Source organism: Sceloporus undulatus, chromosome 3 (genome assembly GCF_019175285.1).
Source record: "Sceloporus undulatus isolate JIND9_A2432 ecotype Alabama chromosome 3, SceUnd_v1.1, whole genome shotgun sequence".
Lineage (NCBI taxonomy): Eukaryota > Metazoa > Chordata > Lepidosauria > Squamata > Phrynosomatidae > Sceloporus > Sceloporus undulatus.
This window is the reverse complement of record NC_056524.1, coordinates 140,641,454-140,661,882: the sequence shown is the minus strand read 5'-3', so window position 1 is coordinate 140,661,882 and position 20,429 is coordinate 140,641,454.

The following is a 20,429-nucleotide window of genomic DNA, read 5'->3' as shown; positions in this document are numbered from 1 at the left end:
TGCAAGGGACCATGAGGTGAGTGGGACATTGGCAGAGTGCTTGCCACCAAGAGAGAAGCCCAACAGATCTCCCAACTTCAACGGTTAGCGAATCAATACAAGCAGCAGCATCTACATATAAGTAGTGCCTTTACATCTTTAATGTCACCCCAAAGATTTACCTAGTTATTTTGGGACTACAAATGCTAGGATTGTCAGCCAACATATCCAGTAGACCTGCTGATGGGGGATTCTGCAATATGTCATCTTTCCAAGCTCCAGATCTATCATTTGAGTCACAACAATTCTGCTATACACTCATCTACACCTCTCCTTCTGCCATTACATTTGCAGTGCACCCAACTGTACTAGGTTCAGAATAACAAAGCGAGCAAGTTATGCAAAATCAGACAACTTGCATTAATTTTTAGGCTCTTCATAACTTACTGAGCAGAAAAACAGTCTGCTTTGGGTGCGGAAATTGAATTTGTATTGGCACGAAGACTGAGCTGCTTTGATGGATCCTGTTAATGGCGCTAACCATCTCCTTTGTTGCTAAGCACCATATGACACCAACACAAGGTTCTGCATAGGCTCCCAAGCCTTTTCTCCTTATTCATAAAGTAAACAAATAGTTACGTTGTCATCATATCATAAGGATGTAAATACTCATAGGCATGCTAATTAGGACTTAATTTCTATCACACGACATATAAATGCACCTTGTTCCTTTTTAAAACACCGTTGCTTTCCCCAGAGAGCTGGGGATATGCCAAATATTCCCATATGGTAACCAAGGAGAGGGGGACAAGAATTCCACCACATGAGGCACCATGATGGATCAGACCAAAGGTCAATATGCAGAACCTCCAATGCACAGAGACTCCCAGTCAAGTCCCTCTCCTGGCCCAGGAAGCTGGAAAGAAACCATTAGAGAAAACATTAAGCATTCCTGTGCCACTCACCCACCCACATGCATCGGTAACTAGTGGGCAAAACAGGCTTCAGATGTCCGCTGGAGGTTCCTGAAAAAGGCTGAGTCCTAAAATTGAATGTTTCCAACTTTTGGAAGTACTGGTTGAGTCAGCCACATAAGGAGAGGGAAAGGGATGCAAAGACACAACCCCAGATAAAGCACTAGTTAGAGAGTTCAACTATTCAAAGTTCTTCCTTTTGGCAGTCCTGAATCTCCCACCATTCACCTTTGGTGGATGACCCCGGGTTCTAGAATCATGAATGAGAGTGAATAATTTCATTCTCTCTCTCTCTCTCTCTCTCTCTCTCTCTCTCTCTCTCTCACACACACACACACACCATGCTTAATTATATAAACCTTTATTAAGCCTTGTTCTTGCCTTTTTTTTTCCCTCAGATAAAATGCCTAAAATGGTTTTAAAATCCCTATCATGGCGACAACCCACCAGTCCTTCTCTGCACCTTTGTTAGATGCACAATATCCTATTTGAGATGCAACAGCCAAAACTGTAAACAGTATTCCAACTGTGGTCCCATCATAGATTTGTATAAAGGCATAACAATATTGGCAGTTCTACTTTTGATCCTTTTCCTAATGATCCCTAACATGGAATTCGCCTTTTGCACAGCTGCTGCACACTGGGTTGACATTTTCATTGAGCCATCCCAGCATGATGCCAAGATTTTTGTTGTGGTCAATCACTGTTAGTTCAGACTTCCACCAGTGGCTATATGCAGCTTTTTAGGAGGAGAAAATTTGATTTTGAATTTTGCTCCAATGTACATGACTCTGCACTTGGTTTGAGCCATGAGCATTCCTCTTCCCTCCAGCTTCCATATTTGTCATCCACACATTTTAGAGAGAACTTTTTGAGTCTTATCACTTCCTCGGCCATTTGTTTAAACCACCCTCGGCCATTGGGTGTCATTAACAAACTTTATCACCTTACTACACCATCCCTCAATCATTTATGAACAAATTAAAAAGCATAGATCCCAGTACAGATTTTAGGAGGAAGCTACTTCTTACATCTCTCCACTGGAAGAACATGGCACCGTTTATGATGTTCTTTGTTTCCTCCTCTCTGCTTACAGATCTAGTGAGCAGTCCATAGGAAAGCCCTTCCTTTTAACCCCTTGACTGCTATACAGTATTTACTCAGGTACCTTTGGCCAGCAACTTTGGTGAAACTATTAAGTGGTATGTATATCCCTGCAACTGAGCCATTTTCCATTCCAAATAGGATCTCTCCACAGACACATGCCTTGGCAATCAGGCTTGCAAATTAAACACACATTTACCTTCCAAGATCAACCACAAAACAAACCACATTAAATGTTTACTAGCATTGCACAGGTGTGGCAAATCACAGACAACTTTCAACATTTGGAGGAGCGCCTCCAAAAGGTGTTTCATGTATCATCTAGCTTCATCCTCCTGCATTCAATATCTAAAGTCTTGTAAAGGTAAAAAGGTAAAGATAGTCCCTTGACATGAATGTCTAGCTGTAACCAATGTAGGGGGTGGTGCTCATCTCCATTTCTAAGCCAAAGTGCCAGCATTGTCCGAGGACTGCTCTGGTGGTCATTTGGCCAGCATGACTCCACTGAACGCTGTAGATAGATAGGTACCACTGAGAAGTGGTACCTATCTATCTACTTGCATTTGCATGCGTTTGAACTGCTAGGTTGGCAGAAGCTGGGACTAGTGACAGGAGTTCATCCCTTCATGCAGCAGTTGGGCCTCGAACTGCCAACATGCTCAACAGTTAGCGTCTGAACCACTTGAGCCACTGCATCCCTTGTACTTGTAGTCAGCATTTAAAGAGGTGTAAGAACTGTTAATATACACCAACACCTTACATGGAGTTCCTAAACCATTTTGGGCACACCATTATATTTCAGCATTAGCAACATGTAAAAAGCTGTGCACTAGAAGTAAAGAATGAACAACAGCATTCCTTAGAATGCAGGAACTTACCCAAAATTTGTACAGTGAACACTAGTAGCAACCAGGGTAGACAGCCAGCCCACCTTTTCAAATTTTTACATAGCACCCCGATAAAGAACAAACATTATTTAGAATCCTCCTCCTTTAAACTATTGGAAATTGTACATTGTTTCTAGAGAAAAGGCTTTGCCTCTGCTCAGCCTTCCATCTGCTATTAGCTCTTTAACCTCCTTGTTATGGCCAGCTGGAACTATACTTCTTCCCCTCTTACTACCTACAGGATGCCCCCACCAAAAAAAAGTGGCCAGGGAGAGCAAAGGGCAATGGTGGAATGGATGGTTATGTCTCAGTTGCCAAACACACAATGACCAAGACATCCCTGGGGTGGATGTAATGGATGATACCATCATCATTGTGCATCCAGTTATAGGGACATAGCTGGGCCCTCTGCCACTCCAGCTCAACACTGGTAGCTAAATAACAATATAAGAGAGGGCTAAGTTTTGAGGTAATTAGAGGTTGTTGCATGAAGGAAGCATTGAATTCCTCTCTTCTCTACAACAATGACAAAAATATATGCCAGTGTTATGTCACTAACAGAATGCTAGTCATGGAAAAAATGACAACCCAGAGCTGGTGCCAATGCCAAACAGGTCTAGGGTTGCCATAATTGTCCACTATTACAGGCCAGGCATTCTAAGGCTCAATAGTCACCTTCTTAGTTTGAGAGAGAGAGAGAGTCAGCGGCAGACATCCAGGCACCTACATGGCTATAAATGCTCATTTCATTATTATTGTCTTCTTTCCCTTTTTGCAATAAATGGTGCTTATTCCCAAGTAAATGTGTTTAGTATCAAGACAGCAGAAGCAAACTCCCTTTTATATCTGTAGTTATTACAGGGCTGATTTAAGTGAGCTTGCAGTGTGAAACTGCCTATGTTTGGGTTTTTTCCTCCCATAGTTGGCAAATAGTGGGTTTTTTTTAATGTTTTCATTTTTGCTCAACAACATTAAGGTTCTAGAAGCAGCTGTAAAGCACAGAAAGGAGTAAAGAAGGAAAAGGGATATTACTCGTGTGTGTCACAGAACATACCTGTCTAAAACAGGAGTCCAAAACGATTACTTTCTAAAATGACTGAAGTTACCTATGTAATATGTACCACTGCAACCAAGGCAGGCTATAGGAGACAGCTGTGTAGCTCATTCAGTCACAGTGTGATTGTGTTTGACAGACTACCCTTCTTCCCCTGGTAAGTCAACTCAAGTTGTTACTTGGTTGGACTCTTTGATGAGAGACACTCCTATTGGGCTTTTCCATTGTGCACTTTCCATGATTGCTTTGGCTCTGCTTTGTTTTATCTTGTTCTGTATCTACCATATATGTGAGTGAGAGATTGTCTCATGTGTCATGGCTTGTAAAATTTATATCCCAATACTCCCAATGTACAGTAAAGATTTTCAAATTCTTTGTGAAGTCGAAATCTTTGCTCTGATCCTGAACCCTGCAACCAAGATAGCATTTTGAGCCTGCACCCAACTCCTTTATCTTCTGTTTTCTACTAGTTCAGTCTATTTTTCCTTCTAGTCCAGGTGTGTCTGGTCAAAGTCTCTTTCTCATAATTGTATTTCTAAAAAACAAATTAAATTTTTGCTCACTAGGACCTGTCGAGAAGAGAAGATGTGGAAGCTCCATTGGATCAGACCATGACTTTATCTAATTCATAATTTTCCAACAGTGGCCAGCTAGATACTCCTGGGAACCCCATAACCAGAATATGAAAGCAACCCCTTATCCTTGGCTGTTTATCCCTCAGCAACTGGTATACTGAGGTACTGAATATATAGACGTGTTAATAATTTGATTTTGCTAGTATTCACTCATAAGAGTGCTTATTCTGCTCAGTTTTAATTTTTCCCAGTTTCATACACCAAAAAAAAGATACTTAAAGAAGGAAACTGTGAGCATAATTTTCAGATTGTTTCATCAGAAGCAAAACATTTGCCATCTATTCTGGAAGCTCCTGACCCAAATCTCGAAATCTGTTCTTATGCCCAGCCTGGCAAGAACTGCTCTACTATCTTTTGGCTCCTTGTTCTCATCTGTGCACAGTGCCTTTAATTAGTTCATTATGTGAATTGTATTTGTTTTACTGTAAACCTTGTGATTAAAAAAAAATGCAAAAGGAGAAATCATCTTATCAATCCACGTAATAAAATATGTATAATGACAATGTTCCACATAGGACAAATTTGCATGTAAATAGCCACCCATACAATTTACAAAGAAAGTGAGAAGCTAGCAATTACTATGAGAAACCCATAAACATTGTTATAAATGCACAACATGAATTAGCCCAGAAAGATGAAAGTCAACTCGCTGACGGTTATTTAACTCCTGAGAGATGAAAGGCTACCAGCTGACTGGCATGTAGATTTACGTCCAGATTTCTCATATGTGGAGGATGGGAGCTGAGCCCAATAGATGGGAGTTTCATTCTGATGCCAGATAAACTGTGGCAGTAAACATCCTTAGTCTCCCAAGATAGATGCTGGAATTTCTCAGTTATTGACTTTGCACAGCTTTTTCTGTTAAATATACACCTGTACTTTCCATCCTGCCAGCCTCACTCTTTGCAAAGGGCTACCAAAATGCCAAATCCCGTGAAGTGGTTTACATCCAGCAAATTCGGTGTTCTGCTTTTCTTCCTTAAGATGGGAAAGGCCTGTTTCCCAAGCAATGTAGTTTGTAGACTATGAGTGTGTCTAGATAACTCAGCAACTTTTGAATTGAATGAACATTATAAAAAAGTGCTAATGAACAAGAATGACTGCGAATGAGCATTCCTGCCAACGCAATAAAGATTGTTCTAATCTCTTGGTCCATTCCTGGAATATGGCCACATCACCATGTTGAACAGATGTCTTCTGAGTTCACAGAGGTCTATGTTTTAGCCAGTCTGTTTTGAAGTGTTCTAACTAGGCTGTCTGGAGTGTGAAACAAATATTTGTTTTTATACAGGCTAGCATTTTGTGTAACTCAAAACTTCACATACACCTTTGCCTCTTAAAATGAGTCACCGCACCTTGTTTTAGATCTGCTCTGAATTCTGACAGGACCTTTACGACTATCCGCATGACCTTTCAGAAGGCATGGATGATAGTCAATCAATCATTTATTGGTTTAAAACCAAAGGTCATCACAGAACCATGAAAATCCAGCTGGTGCAAATAAAAATAGGAAGGGAATCAAATCAACACACACTTAAGGTTGCCCTAAGATGATACAGCAGTGTACATTAATGCATATACAGTAACTAGCAGATTCTTTTCAGTAGCTACTGCAGAAATTTTGATCATCTAGACATGTGGCTAAATCAGCCAACAGCAACAACAAACATATCTTAGCAGAGATAGATAACCAAAAAACTGCAACAAATCAGGCTCCAGAGATCTTTTTCTGAGAACCTCGTATGAGGGACAATACAAAATTTAATGAACTATGACTTTTACTTCATTTTGTCCACAGACAGAAAGATGTACCTCTAAGAGGTATACTCTTATATTGACTACTATATTGCTGTCAGCATTGACTGGAAATGCCGTTTCGCAAGCACCCTTCTTAAACTATGAAAAATTGGCTCTGTAAAATAGCAGTGTGAGGGCATTATCAGTCTTAATGGTTAACGTGAAAAGGACAGGAGAAGGAAGTGTGGAAAAGAATATGAGGCAAAAGCTGAAAAATTGGTCCCTAAAGCTAGATGACCAAGATATCCATGGGCAGACTTTGGGGGCAGAGAAGAAAAAGATAATTTTATATACTGTATAAAGGTATAATAACTGCAGTGGCGTGAGAGATTCTCTAGTTTTTATTCCAGAGTAATTTATTAAGCCATCACAACTAAAGTAATTGATAAACCAAATCAACAACAAAGTAGCTCTGTCAACAGTAGATTTTAGCCATGTTAAAACAGAACATAATTCATTCTGTAGAAATGCATGTATGAATAAGTGCTTGATTAGAAAGGGATTTGTATAGCCAAGTTGCCACAAGGAGAGTGAAGAATATTCACATCTTCCCTGAAGATGCCAGCCACAGATGCTGGCGAAACGTCAGGAATAACCTCTTCTAGAACATGGCCACATAGCCCAAAAAACTCACAGAAAACTATGGATGCCAGCCATGAAAGCCTTCAACTTCACAATATTTACAAGGGTGGGGTTTTTTTGGTCATTAAAGAGTAGATGTTAAAAAGTTACACAGAGGGTAGGTCCAGGTCTAATGGTTCAAAGTTACAGGAGAGTAGATTTCAATAGAACATTAGAAGGAACTTCTTGACAGTAACAGTGGTTCATCAAAGGAATCAGTTGCCTAGAGAGGTAGTGGGGTCTCCTTTGAACATCTTCAAAAAAGAAGCTGGACAGTTACCTGCTGGGGATGCTTTAGCTGGAGATACTGCAATGACCTGGGGGATGGACTCAATGGCCCATGGGGGCTACTCTATAATTCTAGCATTCTATGTTGTACAACAAAAATATGTATTTTTGAAGAATGCCTGGGTTGTGTACCAAACATTGTATTTCCAATTCACAGGCAATTCTGAACTGTCTTCAGGGACAGGTTCATTACCTTAATCTAAAAAGAATGTTACTATAGCACAGAACACTGTGCTTTATTGTCCCTGGGGAAGCAAGGTATACCAGCCTAAGCTTTAAAGAAAGAAAAGAAAAGAAAGTAATCCATGTCCTTGAGGACACCTGTACCTCAAGTGGCTATGCTGGATCCAGGCGCATGACCATGCTGAAAACCTGAATTTCCAAAAGCAGGCAGGGAACCTACATCAAAAGCAGGCTGAATGACTCCTTCATTCAGGGCTGTAGAGGTCAATGGGCTAAGAACGTGCAGAAGCCTTTGGAGAAACATCACAAGACTTACATTTAGAAATCCAAGAAGTAGCCATGTTAGTCTTTCCCAACAAATGGAAAATCAGGTTGGGGTCTAATCCTTGAAAGCATAGGCCACAATAAAAGTGTGGGCCAGAATCCTGTTGGGGATTTATGTACAGTGGACCCTTGTTATCCGCTGGGGTTTCATTCCAAGATCCCCCATTGATAACAAAATCCGTGGATGCTCAAGTCCCATTAAATATAATGACATAGCAAAATGGTGTCCCTTATAAAAAAAATGGATACTCAAGGTTTGATATTTAAAAATTATACTTTTTTTGAACATTTTCAAACCGTGGATACTTGAATCCATGTATTAAAAATCCATGTATAAGAAGGGCCGACTGTATGTATAAATACCATAGTTGTGCTGCCATGCAGTGAATCCTGTCCCAACCCCCTCCAATCCCCACTTACCAGGAAGCAGCCATTGCAGTCAACAGAGATCTGTTCCTCTGTCACTCAGGAAGCTGCTGGCTGATGTCCCCCCCCCCATAAACAATCTCTGTTGCGTCAGGCAGAAGCAATTCCTTTTTATACTGCAGATTACTCACACAAGGCAAGTGGGACCGTCAACCAGCTGCTTCCCAACAGGGAACAGACCCTCACAGATCACAGTGGCTGCTTCCTGGTAGGTGGGGATTGGGGTTACATAGGGATCATGAATACAACAAATAAATGGCTATATGGCAGTTGTGAATACAAAACAGTCAAAAGTGCATAACTCTAGGTTATTACTTCATAACTGCTCAACAGGATTCCACCTGTCAATCTTAAAGTGCTGCAAAGACTCTGGTCTAAATCACTAGACACAAGTACAGTTGAGTAGTTGATGAGCTGCTGAACTACAAATCAAAACCTACTGGATATATTCATGCATAAGTCTAGAAATTTTAGTCAAAAATTGACACAAAAAAACCTGAGTTGACTTATCCATGGGTCAATGTAAGTACTAAACTTTAACTCTTATCCAAAAAGGAACTATCTCCTGGTGAAAGGCAAGTGTGTAATCTGTCCTGGAAGCACTGACCCCCCCTCTACTCTCTCATCCATCCAGCCTTTAAGGTGAGCAGAAACAGTTATGCCTGCTGGGATTTGTATGTTCTCTGGCATCCTTTGTTACATGTCCCTAAGTTTTACCCTCAACTTATCCATGGATTGTATCAAAATCCATAATTTAAGCCTCAGAACCTGCTCTAATCCTATACATGAGGTTGACTTATAATCGAATATATATGGTAAGTAAATCCCATTGATTCATTGAGCCTACTCTGGTTGGGGCTACCCATTGTATTTGGATGCTCCTAGTGGAACTAAATTTGTGGTTTCCCTCAAATGTCCTTCAGTATTTCTCCAGATTTTTATGCAAAATATACAGAAACTCCAGTCTCAACTCTTAGAAAGCATATCCACTGGGCATCCCAGACTCCCAAGAAAACATTGCGTACTGGAGAGAGGTGGGTGATCCCCAGACCACAGCTTCTCTCCCCATCCAGCCTATCAAAGCCATATACAGATGGGCAGAATACCCTAGGAAAATGACATGAGACTAAGGAAAATTCTGCTTGCTTGTTTCCTTCCTTTACAGCTTCTTACTTCATTTCAGTGGCAACACCCCACCACCACCACCACCCGCAAACAGCATTTCTGAGTTATTGTAACTAGTTGGCAAGGACATGAACATCCTGAGGCACAAAGGCCGCAAGACTTAATTAAGATTACAAGAATCCTGTAAGTGATCAATTAGGGTGCCTGTAGATACAAAAGGCTTGGCAGTCATAAATTCTTCCATTTAAAAGTGGATGTCTCTGTGTATCAAAAAGTACAATAAATGGATCTAATATTGATAAGGCTTAAAGGAGAAGGCTGTTCTGGCTTAATGAAAGGTCATCAAAGACTCATTTGCAGTGAGATGGGCGCTCTTCCGTGCTGCCAATTCCTAGGAAATAATTACTTTACAGTATCTATAATGGCTGGCCATGAGTAAAGACCATCCCAGCCTGATCTGGAGAGGATATTCATAGGGAAGAAGCCAATAGACAACATGCAAATATTGTTAGTTTGGTTCTGTTAATAACTACAATTTGATGAAAAGTGTACAATTTGTTAAAGTCAGTGATGTTTCTGAATAGGCAGTTCTAATACACTAAATGCCTTCTTATCTCAAATGAATGATTGGATATAAAAGCAGAAGAAGCTTGCTGATGGGTGGGGCATTCCCATCCCTGCTATAATTCAGTGGATTACAACCTGAAGAAGTGTGCATCAAAAGCTCCCCCCATAATCAAACAGTGGATTTAAAATATTATGTGTCCAAGTAAAGAGAAGTCCACTCTTAAATAACTAATATGTGAAAATGACAGTCTGTAACCTTACTCTCACTGAAAGCAGTTGTTGCTGTACCATAAAGCTGACCAAGGCTGCAAGGATTGCTCACAGCTAGAACCATCCTTCTTGTGTGTGTTTGAGCAGAAATTTCCTCAGATTCCCAGGGAATGACCAGCACAGCCATGGTTAATCCTCCACATGCCCAGAATCTCAGTTTATTTTAAAGAGTCTCCCTAATAGCTGCAGTTTGCAATCTTCAAGGCTTCTACAACTATGTAATTTGCAATAACTCAACAGGGGAGAACATGCAACAAGGAAAAGAGAGGAGAAGGTGGAGTCTTGCTCCTTCCAAATGAAGAACTTTGCATCCACTCCTGCTTTGGAATCCAGTTTGCAATGTTCTCCTTCAAGAGACAATGTGACTCTTCTTTCACTAAGAAAAATAATAAATACATCACACATAGAAGATGTGAAGAACCTGTGAACTAAGACAGGTTTTCCTTGAAGGGATCCTATTTGAATTACAGCACCCCAGAACTCTACCCCAGACTTTTACATAATCTCTCTCTTCCATAGAAACAGATATTTGATCCCTTTAATGGAGTTTACATTTTTCCTACATCTCTAATTTCTGTAAAATAGGATCTATATTACAGAGAAGCATTCCTGCTTTGAAAATATTTTTTCTCCTTACCCCTTAATTTCTCTATGGATTTATATATTTTTGAGATAGGCATAAACTTTATGTCAATGAATGAGAGGTGAATGGAAGCTTTCTTCTCTCTACCCCATTACTTTCAATCCTGTGTTTGTGTCTGTGCAAACATTTGTTTGGATGTATGTATGTAGTGCCATAGGAAAGAAATTTGTAGTGGTGCAGCATTGGGAGAGATATACTAGCTTCTTACTTTCAGAGTCTTCTTCTGCAAAGCCATATTGTATTTACATTACAAAGCAATCAAACACATATTTACTCAGAAGTCAGCACCAAGAAATTGCTCTGATCTTGCTTCTAGGTAAATGTATACAAGACTGTAGTATAACGGAGACATTCTAAAACGCCATTTAGAATGCATGGATTTGTTTAGGATACTCATGTTTTTTTCCAGCTATAACTTCCTCAACTAATTTCATTCCATATATGTATAGGCTGAGATCTTGCTTTGGGAGACATAGCTGTGACAATGGAACTGTGTTGTCATAGCTACATCTCCCAATGTACCTCCTCAAAACCTACCTTTTCAGTGGTGCAGCCCCCTCCCCATGTCCACAGAGGCATTTCCAAGGCAGAGGAATATCTGATAATGCCTCTAACCCTCTCCCAGCAGTGTGGCGCTCGGTGATAGGAAGCTGTGATAGGACCCGGCAGTCTGATGAATGTATTTTTATTTTACAACAATGCACTATGTATTCATTATGAATCATGTTTCACAAGGCTGCATGCACACAGAGTACTGTATTTATTGATCTAGCTTTTGTTTTGTTTTTCAAGTTTTCTTAAGCTCACTGTGTTAATTTCAAGGCTTCCCTGCTTAAAACAGCAGTTTTTTGTGTTCTTCCTCATTAATAACTTTTACGCCTGACCATGCACTAGTTGAGTTGCCTGGTCACTCCTTTTTTAGCACACTCACACGCTGCTCGGCCACATGTGCCCTTATTTCCTTTTATGAGATGCTGAAGATTATGTTGTATAAAGGCGCTGCAATCATACAATTCTCTCATTTGCAGTACGGAGTTGTGTAGCCCAGGTTAAAAATAAATAAATAGATAAATAAAAGTCAGCAATAAGAATTAGGCCTTAGATATCACACATCACACATCAATTCCTGATCAATTTGGCTATTGGTTGTTTACTTTCAGTCGCTCCTTGAGAAAACCAAAATGTACTTTGTGGTTTTATCCCTCTAGAAAGCAGCACCAAGAGTGGACTGTGACATAACAAATATCCTTACTCCCCCTTCACTCTGTATGCTCAGAGCTCTCACAAATATGATATAAGATTGCAACAAAGCAGCAGTCTGAACTACTGTATATACTCATGTATACGTCTAGAAACTTTAGTAAAAAATTGACCTCAAAAACTTGAGTTGACTTATCCATGTGTCAGTGTAAATTCTGTATTTTAACTCTTATATATAAAAAAGGAACCATCCCTTGGTGAAAGGCAAGAGCGTAATCTGTCCTGGAAGCACTAACTCCTTCTCTAGTCTCTCATCTATCCTGCCTTTAGCATAAGTACTAACAGTTGGCCCTGCTGATATTTTGTTAAGTTCACTGGCATTGTTTTCCTTTGCTTTTCTCCTGGAAACTTTGCTTCGTTACATGTCCCAAAGTTTTACTCCTCGACTTATCTATGAGTCATATCAAAACTCATAATTTTGGCCCCAAAACCTGCCCTCGATTTATACATGGAGTGTACTTATAGTCGAGTATATACAGTACTTCATACCTCTGTCTTCCGACATGCTTGACCAAAGAAAAATGCTTTAACTTATTATTGGGAAGAGAGAAAAATGACCACACAGTAAGCATCATTAGGGATAGCCTAAAGGAGCAGCCACTTACTGCATGTGTGGATGAGGTGAGATTGTGTGAGACACAAACATTCAAGTTCCCACTTCAGTGTCCAAGGATAGAAATAGGCAATATAAGAGGAACAGAGCTCACCTTGTTCCCTGGCTCTTCCTCGCAACATCTTGATTCTAGCTGAACAGAAAGTGTGATAATTGTGCAATGCCAACAGCCAATGCTGCATGGATGGGACAGAGCCATTATGTAGAGAGATCTTGTAGCATCTTTGAGACTAACTGAAAGAAAGAAGTTGGCAGCATGAGATTTCGTAGACTTTAGTCTACTTCCTCAGATGAGCCATGTACAGCATAAACACATTATGCATTGTGTGAAACAGTACAGTTTAAGGAAATGGGAGAAAAAACCACAGAGTAGCACTGGCTTCGTTTCTCCTATAAGATCTAGTTCCAATGGTAGCCATGTGTTACACCAGCTTTCTATCAACTTCTGTGTTTGTAGGAGCTGACGTGAATAACTTGTTTTCTTCCACTTTCTCAGGAAGGACAAAAAAACCCCACAGTCTAATGCCCAGCCCTGGCACATCCACCATAGTCTAATTTACCTCCTACCACTCTCCCTGCCTTTCTTGATTAGACCCATAGCAAAATGCTCTTCCTAATCTAAATGGCAAAGCTGTTCTCCCTCCCAAAGTGCACATTAATTTGTATGAACGAGCTGTCGCTGACAATCGCTTCTGACTGAGCTCATCTGACCTTGCTTCATTTTAGCGCATTCTCTGATGCATGAGAGATATAATGGCCTTGACGATTCGTTTGAGGAGCCACTTTGTGTGTCCTCGACCCCACCTCTTGTAGCTGAGGTTCACATTCAGTATATTCACTAAAACCATCTACAGGTAAACAAGTTGGCTGCATTAAGGCCTACCCCATTCGGATAGAGAATGAAAGACAGAAATATTGGGGGCAAATGGAAAGAAGGGCACATGATGGCAAAATGAATTAAATTCAGACTGTAGAGAGATCTTGTGGCACCTTTGAGACTAACTGAAAGAAAGAAGTTGGCAGCACCAACTTCTTTCTTACAGTTAGTCTCAAAGGTGCTACAAGATCTCTCTACATACTGACTCTATGGACTAACATGGCTATATCTTTGAAATGCACACTATTGAACAATGGCACTAGAGAGAGGGAGGCAAGGGAGAAAACTGTTAATGACACCGAACATGTGGTTTGCTGAGATGCTTGACCTAGCAGCAACTCCAGAAGAAATGGGGGCAAGATTGTCACAAGACAAATCCAGACCTTAATATCTCCCATTTCTGTGAAGGGTATGAAAACTGGACGGTGAAGAAAATCAACAATTTGAAATGTGATGCTGGAGAAGAGTTCTACGGATACCATGGATTGCTCTCCCCACACCAAAAAAAGAATGAATGAATGGGTCTTATTGCAAATCAAGCTTGAACTCACACTAGATGCCAAGGTAATTATAAACTGATGCTGTTATAAGGTAATAGCTTCCACTATGTTGTCTACCAGGTCCATAGATTTAAAGGACAGACATTTTGGTGCCAACTGTTGTATCAATCTAAAACAACTCATTACCTTTTTTACTGAGCTGATGTAATAAGAATTTCCATTAGTATTTCTGTTCACCAAATTGTTGCTGGATCTGAGAACTCACTGCCTGACTGTCTTTCCTTTCCCTTCATCACCTTCATTTCTAAGGATGAAGCAAGAGGGAAGCTACCAACACTTCTCTACTTATTAGATAACACTCCCCTTACATTAATGCTAAAAAAGTTGAAAACTCTTAAAATAAGTGTTAACTGCTTTAAATTGCGAAACCTACAGCCTAAGAGCTCGATTAGGTCTTTATAATCAGTGAAATGATTATCTCTGTGTTCCCTCCATTCTGTACAGAGAATCCTCACTCTCTTTCTTACAGCAGTATTAGCTCACAAGACACCCAACATCTCTCTTAAAATGCCACCTTTTTTCCTCATATTTCTCTTTATGAGGAATACTTCCCTCCATTACTTTTATAAGACCATGTGTCTCTCTGCCTCTGATTCTGTTTTTATTTCTTCTTGTCAACAACTACTCCCACACAGTAGTCACACACATTAGTTTTCTGTTTTTCTGCATTTATTAAATAATTAGTTTTTATGAATTATTTTAACCCAATAAATGTTTGTTGGCATTAATTGCATAGCCATTTAAAAACATAGGACCATAGAGTTGAAAGGGAGCTCAGGGACCATCAGGTCCAATATTCTGCTCTACTCAGGATCTCCAGGTAAAGCATCTCCACTAGGTAGCTGTCAGTCTTCTTCCTAAAGACGTCCAGAGAAGGAGATCCTACCACCTCTCTAGGCAGTTGGTTCTATTGATGAACCACTTTTGCTGTCAAGATGTTCTTTCTAATGTTCAATCAAAATCTACTCTCCTGTAACTTCAAACCATTAGACATGGTCCTATCCTCTGGGCCAGCAGAGTGACAGTCCTTAAGGTATTTAAAGAGTGCATTCATGACACTCTTCACCAAACTGGACATAACCAGCTCCTTCATCCTTCCCTGGTTTCTTCTCCATATCCTTTATCATCCTTGTTGTCTTTCTCTTAGCTTACTCCAACTTCTCTATATCCTTCTTAAAATGAGGCACACAGAACTGTACTTCAGATGGGCCTGACCACTCCAGAATATAATGGGACAATTACTTTCCTTGATTTGGAAGCTATGCTTCTATCAATGCAGGCTAAAATAGCATCCTGTTACCCAAGACCAGGCCCCTGATCACCCCTCTTCTTCGATATCAATTTAATATTAAAGGGACACCAGAGTGAGTGACTGGTAAGTGACCTGAAAAGGCAACTCCAAGGTATACCATATTTGGAATTCCAGCTGGCTCTAGCAAGGGAACAAGCATCTGCATAATCCATTTTGCCTACGGAGAGTGATCATGGCCAAAGAAGGTGACTGACTGTATATACACAAAGAACACTCTGGCAAGGAGTGCAAGATTTCCTTTGTCTTAGGTATCCACACCAATCATCCAAACATTTACTACAGCTCTGGACCTTACTTATCCTCCTGGAAAACAATTTAGCAGGAATCTAATCCATTTGGTCCTTGACTTTTGCCCCAGAACATGATTTTGGGTATATATACCACTGCCTCCACACTGGTGTTAGGAAGGATCTAATTAGGAGAATTTCTGAATTTAGCTCAATTGCTAAGAGGGAGGGTCCTAACAACACCCTCACGAGACCATGTCCCATGATGTATATGAGAAGTTCACAAGAATCTCTTGAGAGACGACGCTGAGACAGACTGCTCCAATTAAGTCCAAATATTTATTAAAAGGGGAAAACAAACACACACCAAAGGTTTCACACATACACACAATTCTCAATGAAAGTAAAGGAGGGAAATTCAGGAGAGAGTTGAGAGAGGCAAATATACAGGAGATACTTACTTCCGAAGGCTTCTCCGGGAACCAGATGTGGATCTAGATGATGAGAAGACACAGGCTCCTTGGTTTGTGTGATGATAGAACTCATAACTTTCCATATACGGTGTATATGTTCTTTACTATTTGAGCTGTTTCAAGTATCCCTAATAAATATGCATGTTGCAGTTTTTATTTCCTCTAAATATCTTCAGGAACTTCCACAGGTGGAGTCTGAAAACAGTGGAGCAGGAGATGTCCACCCATCTCCTCCATTAAATCTATGGTTGGGAACACCACAAACATTAATCATAGAATTGTAGAATCATAGAGTTGAAAGAGTCCACAAAGGCTATCCAATCCAACCCCTTGCCATGCAGGAACTCTCAAAGCATAACCCTGTTCCACACTGTAAAGAATACAATTTTGCCACATTTTCAAATAAAAAGTGGTCTGTGGCACAACATGGCCATTCCCCTCCCCCCATCCATAACAGTCAGAAAATTATTGTACTCACAATTACCTGAACAAGTACATTGGTCCTGTTGTTTCTACATTCCATTGATATCTACTTGGACTCCTAGATCTCTTTCATGTCATCAAGTTTGAGGATGACACCAAATTAGGAGGAATAGCTGATACTCCAGATGACAGAATCAAAATTCAAAATGACCTGAATAGACTAGAACGCTGGTCCAAAGCTAACAAAATGAAATTCAACATGAAGAAACTTAGGGCAGAAAAATAATATGCACAGATATAGGATGAGGGACACCTGGCTGAATGAGACTGCATGTGAAAGGGATCTAGAAGTCCAAGCAGACCACAAGTTGAACACGAGTCAACAGTATGATGCAGCAGCTAAAAAGGCCAATGCAGTTTTAGGCTGCATCAATAAAAGGAGGAACTTCGTGACAGTAAGGGCTGACAGTGGAACACACTACCTCTGAGTGTGGTGGAGTCTCCTTCTTTAGATGCCTTTAAGCAGAGGCTGGATGGCCACTTGTCAGGTATGCTTTGATTGAGATTTCCTGCATGGCAGGGGGGTTGGACTGGATGGCCCTTGTGGTCTCTTCCAACTTTACAATTCTATGATTCTGTGATTCTATCACTGATAGCCCCTTTCAAATGGTCCTTAGCTGCCCTCTTATCTACATATATTCTATCATGTTTTTTCCAACACACTGATCCTGTTTTCTATTTTGAGAATGTATTTTCTTCTTCCTCTTCTAAATATCAGACCAGAGGTGGGGGTGGATCACTACTGACAACCCAAGGAAAAAAGTGTGTGGAAAAGCTCATCAGATAGGTTTTGCTTCAGCAGGTATTACTGATTGAAATATTAGGGAGTGAGAAAATAATTTACATTCCATCAGATTGTCAGACAAGAGAGCGACGTATGGTATGTGATGTGGCCCACCTGAATTCAGATTGCATATGCTACCCTGCTACTATATTTAACATAGAATGGGTGTGGTTTCCTATATGGAGTTTTCATCTGTTCAGCAAGAACTGGAGTAAGAGGCTGTACAGACTGGTGTTATATGTCGGCCTTGGGGCAGAGTGAGGGCATGATGTCCACATGACACATGCCTCAATGCTATCCTGACACCGCTGTCACGCCGTGTGCCCAACTGCATAGTGGGCAATGTTACGGCACTCCTTTGGCACTGTATCCAGATGACACAGTTCCGAAAAGAGTGCCAGAAAGTGCCACTGCAGTGGCAAAGGCACCTTTTCCCCAGCATGAAAAGGAGAAGCATTTTGCCATTCCTTTCAGCATTGCAGAAAGGCTGGATTGAGACAGTGGCATGTAGTTGCCACAGCCTCGATCTGGCACTGAAAGGGGCGGCACAGGACGCTCCAAAGTGGCGGTGTATTTAGCCTCTATGTTCTCTATCAAAGAGAAATGGTGGGGAAAAATACAAAGAGAGAGAAAGAGAATAAGCTGTGAACATGATCAGGTCTGTTGCAAAGTTATTGTTGTTAACTGCCATCAAGTTGACTTGACTTATGGTGACCTTATGAATGTGAGACCTCCAAGTCACCCTGTCACCCACAGACGGCTCTAGGTATTTGGTCACCCTAGGTGAGAAATATTTTGGCACCCCCTGTCACCCGTCATTATTTTCATCCCTTGATTTCCGTTGTTTCATTTGTTAAAGCTGAGACATGACATAAAATGTAGGTTCCAATCTCTTGCCATAGTATTGAGAATTAGTCAAAAAGCCAATTACGCAAAAAATTATAAAAAAAAAAAGCCACCAAGTCACCCCTAAATATTGCCACCCTAGGTGGCTGCCTAGTTCGCCTATACAGATGAGCCGGCCCTGCTCACCAACAGCCATGGCCAGGTCTTGCAAACTCTGGGTTGTGGCTTCCTTGACTGCAATGCCATCTTCCTCTTTTCCTACTGCCTTGCCAAGCATTATTGTCTTTTCTAGTGAGTCCTGTCTTCTCCAAAGTATAACAGTCTCGGTTTAGTCATCTTGGATCCAGGCTTAATTTGCTGTAGGGCCCATTTATTTGTCTCCAAAGTTATACCTATTTATAAAGAAAATGAAAGATAATGGCTGACGCCCTGTTGCTAGATTGTAAGTTGTACTTAAGATGTTGTAAGTGCTGGAGATTCATGTTTACAGTCATTAATGACTACTGATGGCAGAATCTCAACTGCGGGCACTGCATATTAGGACACTGGGCAGCAATGTCTACAATGCTTTCCCAGTTGTGGGTGCTTTGAGAACAGGCAGTTGGAACTGCTGGAATTTCTTGCTTCAAGACTGAGTACTGTAGAAATCATTGTGCAGTGTCCTGATCTGCAATGCCTCAGAAAGCCTTTGGTTGAGGTACTGGCAGGTGCCAGGCTGAAACAGAGGAGGGGTTGTATTTACACCATTGCATTTACAACTGACAGCACTGGATCTTGGCCATTAGCTTTAGGCCTCCTGGGTATTGCCCATGAATACAGGAGATGCAAATTTGAGTATAGAGTGTATTACTCGGAGCATGACTTTTATCAAGGAACTATTAGACCAAAAGGCTTTTGCAAGATGAAACAGACTAGACGCTCCTAGAATTGAGATCTTTTATTTAGTTATTGAAGAAATAGTTTAATCTTCAGGATTAAAGAAAATAACAGATGATATTCAGTAGGATGATATGTGAGTGTAATCCTAGAGCTCCATGAGACACAGCGTTTCAGAACTGAGTAGGAATGAGTGAGAACATCTTCTGTGGCATTCAGTTAACTTGTTAACTTAATTCAGTTAATTTGTTCTCTGCTGTCACACAACAGCACTGTCCACAAGTTACTCACAGGTGGAGTAGCCGTGAGAGGGAGTATTTTAAATGGCCCCAGGTGCCATGAGGAAGATTATAAAGAACAAGAACCTAGTCTTTGGTATCTTCCTCCATTCTTGAACATCTGTACATATAGCTCAATTATATGTTGTGAGATCCATCCTAGTTGTCATTTTCTACATCAGAGGAAGCTCATGATAAGGAGGTATGAATGGGTTGGGGATAGAGGCTAGTTTTCTTGTATTTTAAAAAAGAAATAAAAAGTTTAAATAAAAGAAGCAAGCAAGGGGCTATGGGATGAATGCTACAACAGAGAGAGAATATTTCTGAAGAGAAGTATAAGGATGAAAGGAAGGCCAAGGGGATGTTCCCACCACGTCCAAGGAGTGGCGTTCATATTAGGATCCGATTTAAACCTAGAACGGTTCTAGAGCAACCCGCAATCGTCCCCACTACAAATCGAATCATAGAGCGGGATAAAAATTTAAATCGAATTTTCCTCATTTAACACGTGTTAAAAAAACACTAGGGTCCGACCTACGTTTTTCCATTGATTCGAGTTAGGAACCGGAGTATTTAAATAGGAACGACAGCCTTTGAATCGGGTTGGATTGATGGGAGGAGCGGACTGCGGTGGGGGCTGTCCTTGGGGGAGTTGCCCTTTCTGTCCCCATCCGTCGTGGCTGTCGCCATTTTTGCTTCCCTCACCCCTTTGTTCGCTGTGGTCTTTCAATAAGAGATAAGGATTATTTTTATTTTTTATTTTAATGGTTTACAGGCGCTTAATCTCTTCAGCGCTTTAAGCGCCTGAAGTCCCGGCTGCTCCAGCGCCTGCATCTGCAAAGGACTACAAGGCTTCTCCCGGTGGATTGCAACCTCCCCTCTGTGTGGGGAGAGCCCATTTCTAACGGAGGAGAGGCAGGAAGGGAAGGCTCCTCTCAAAGAGGCATTCCCTGCCCGCTTGGG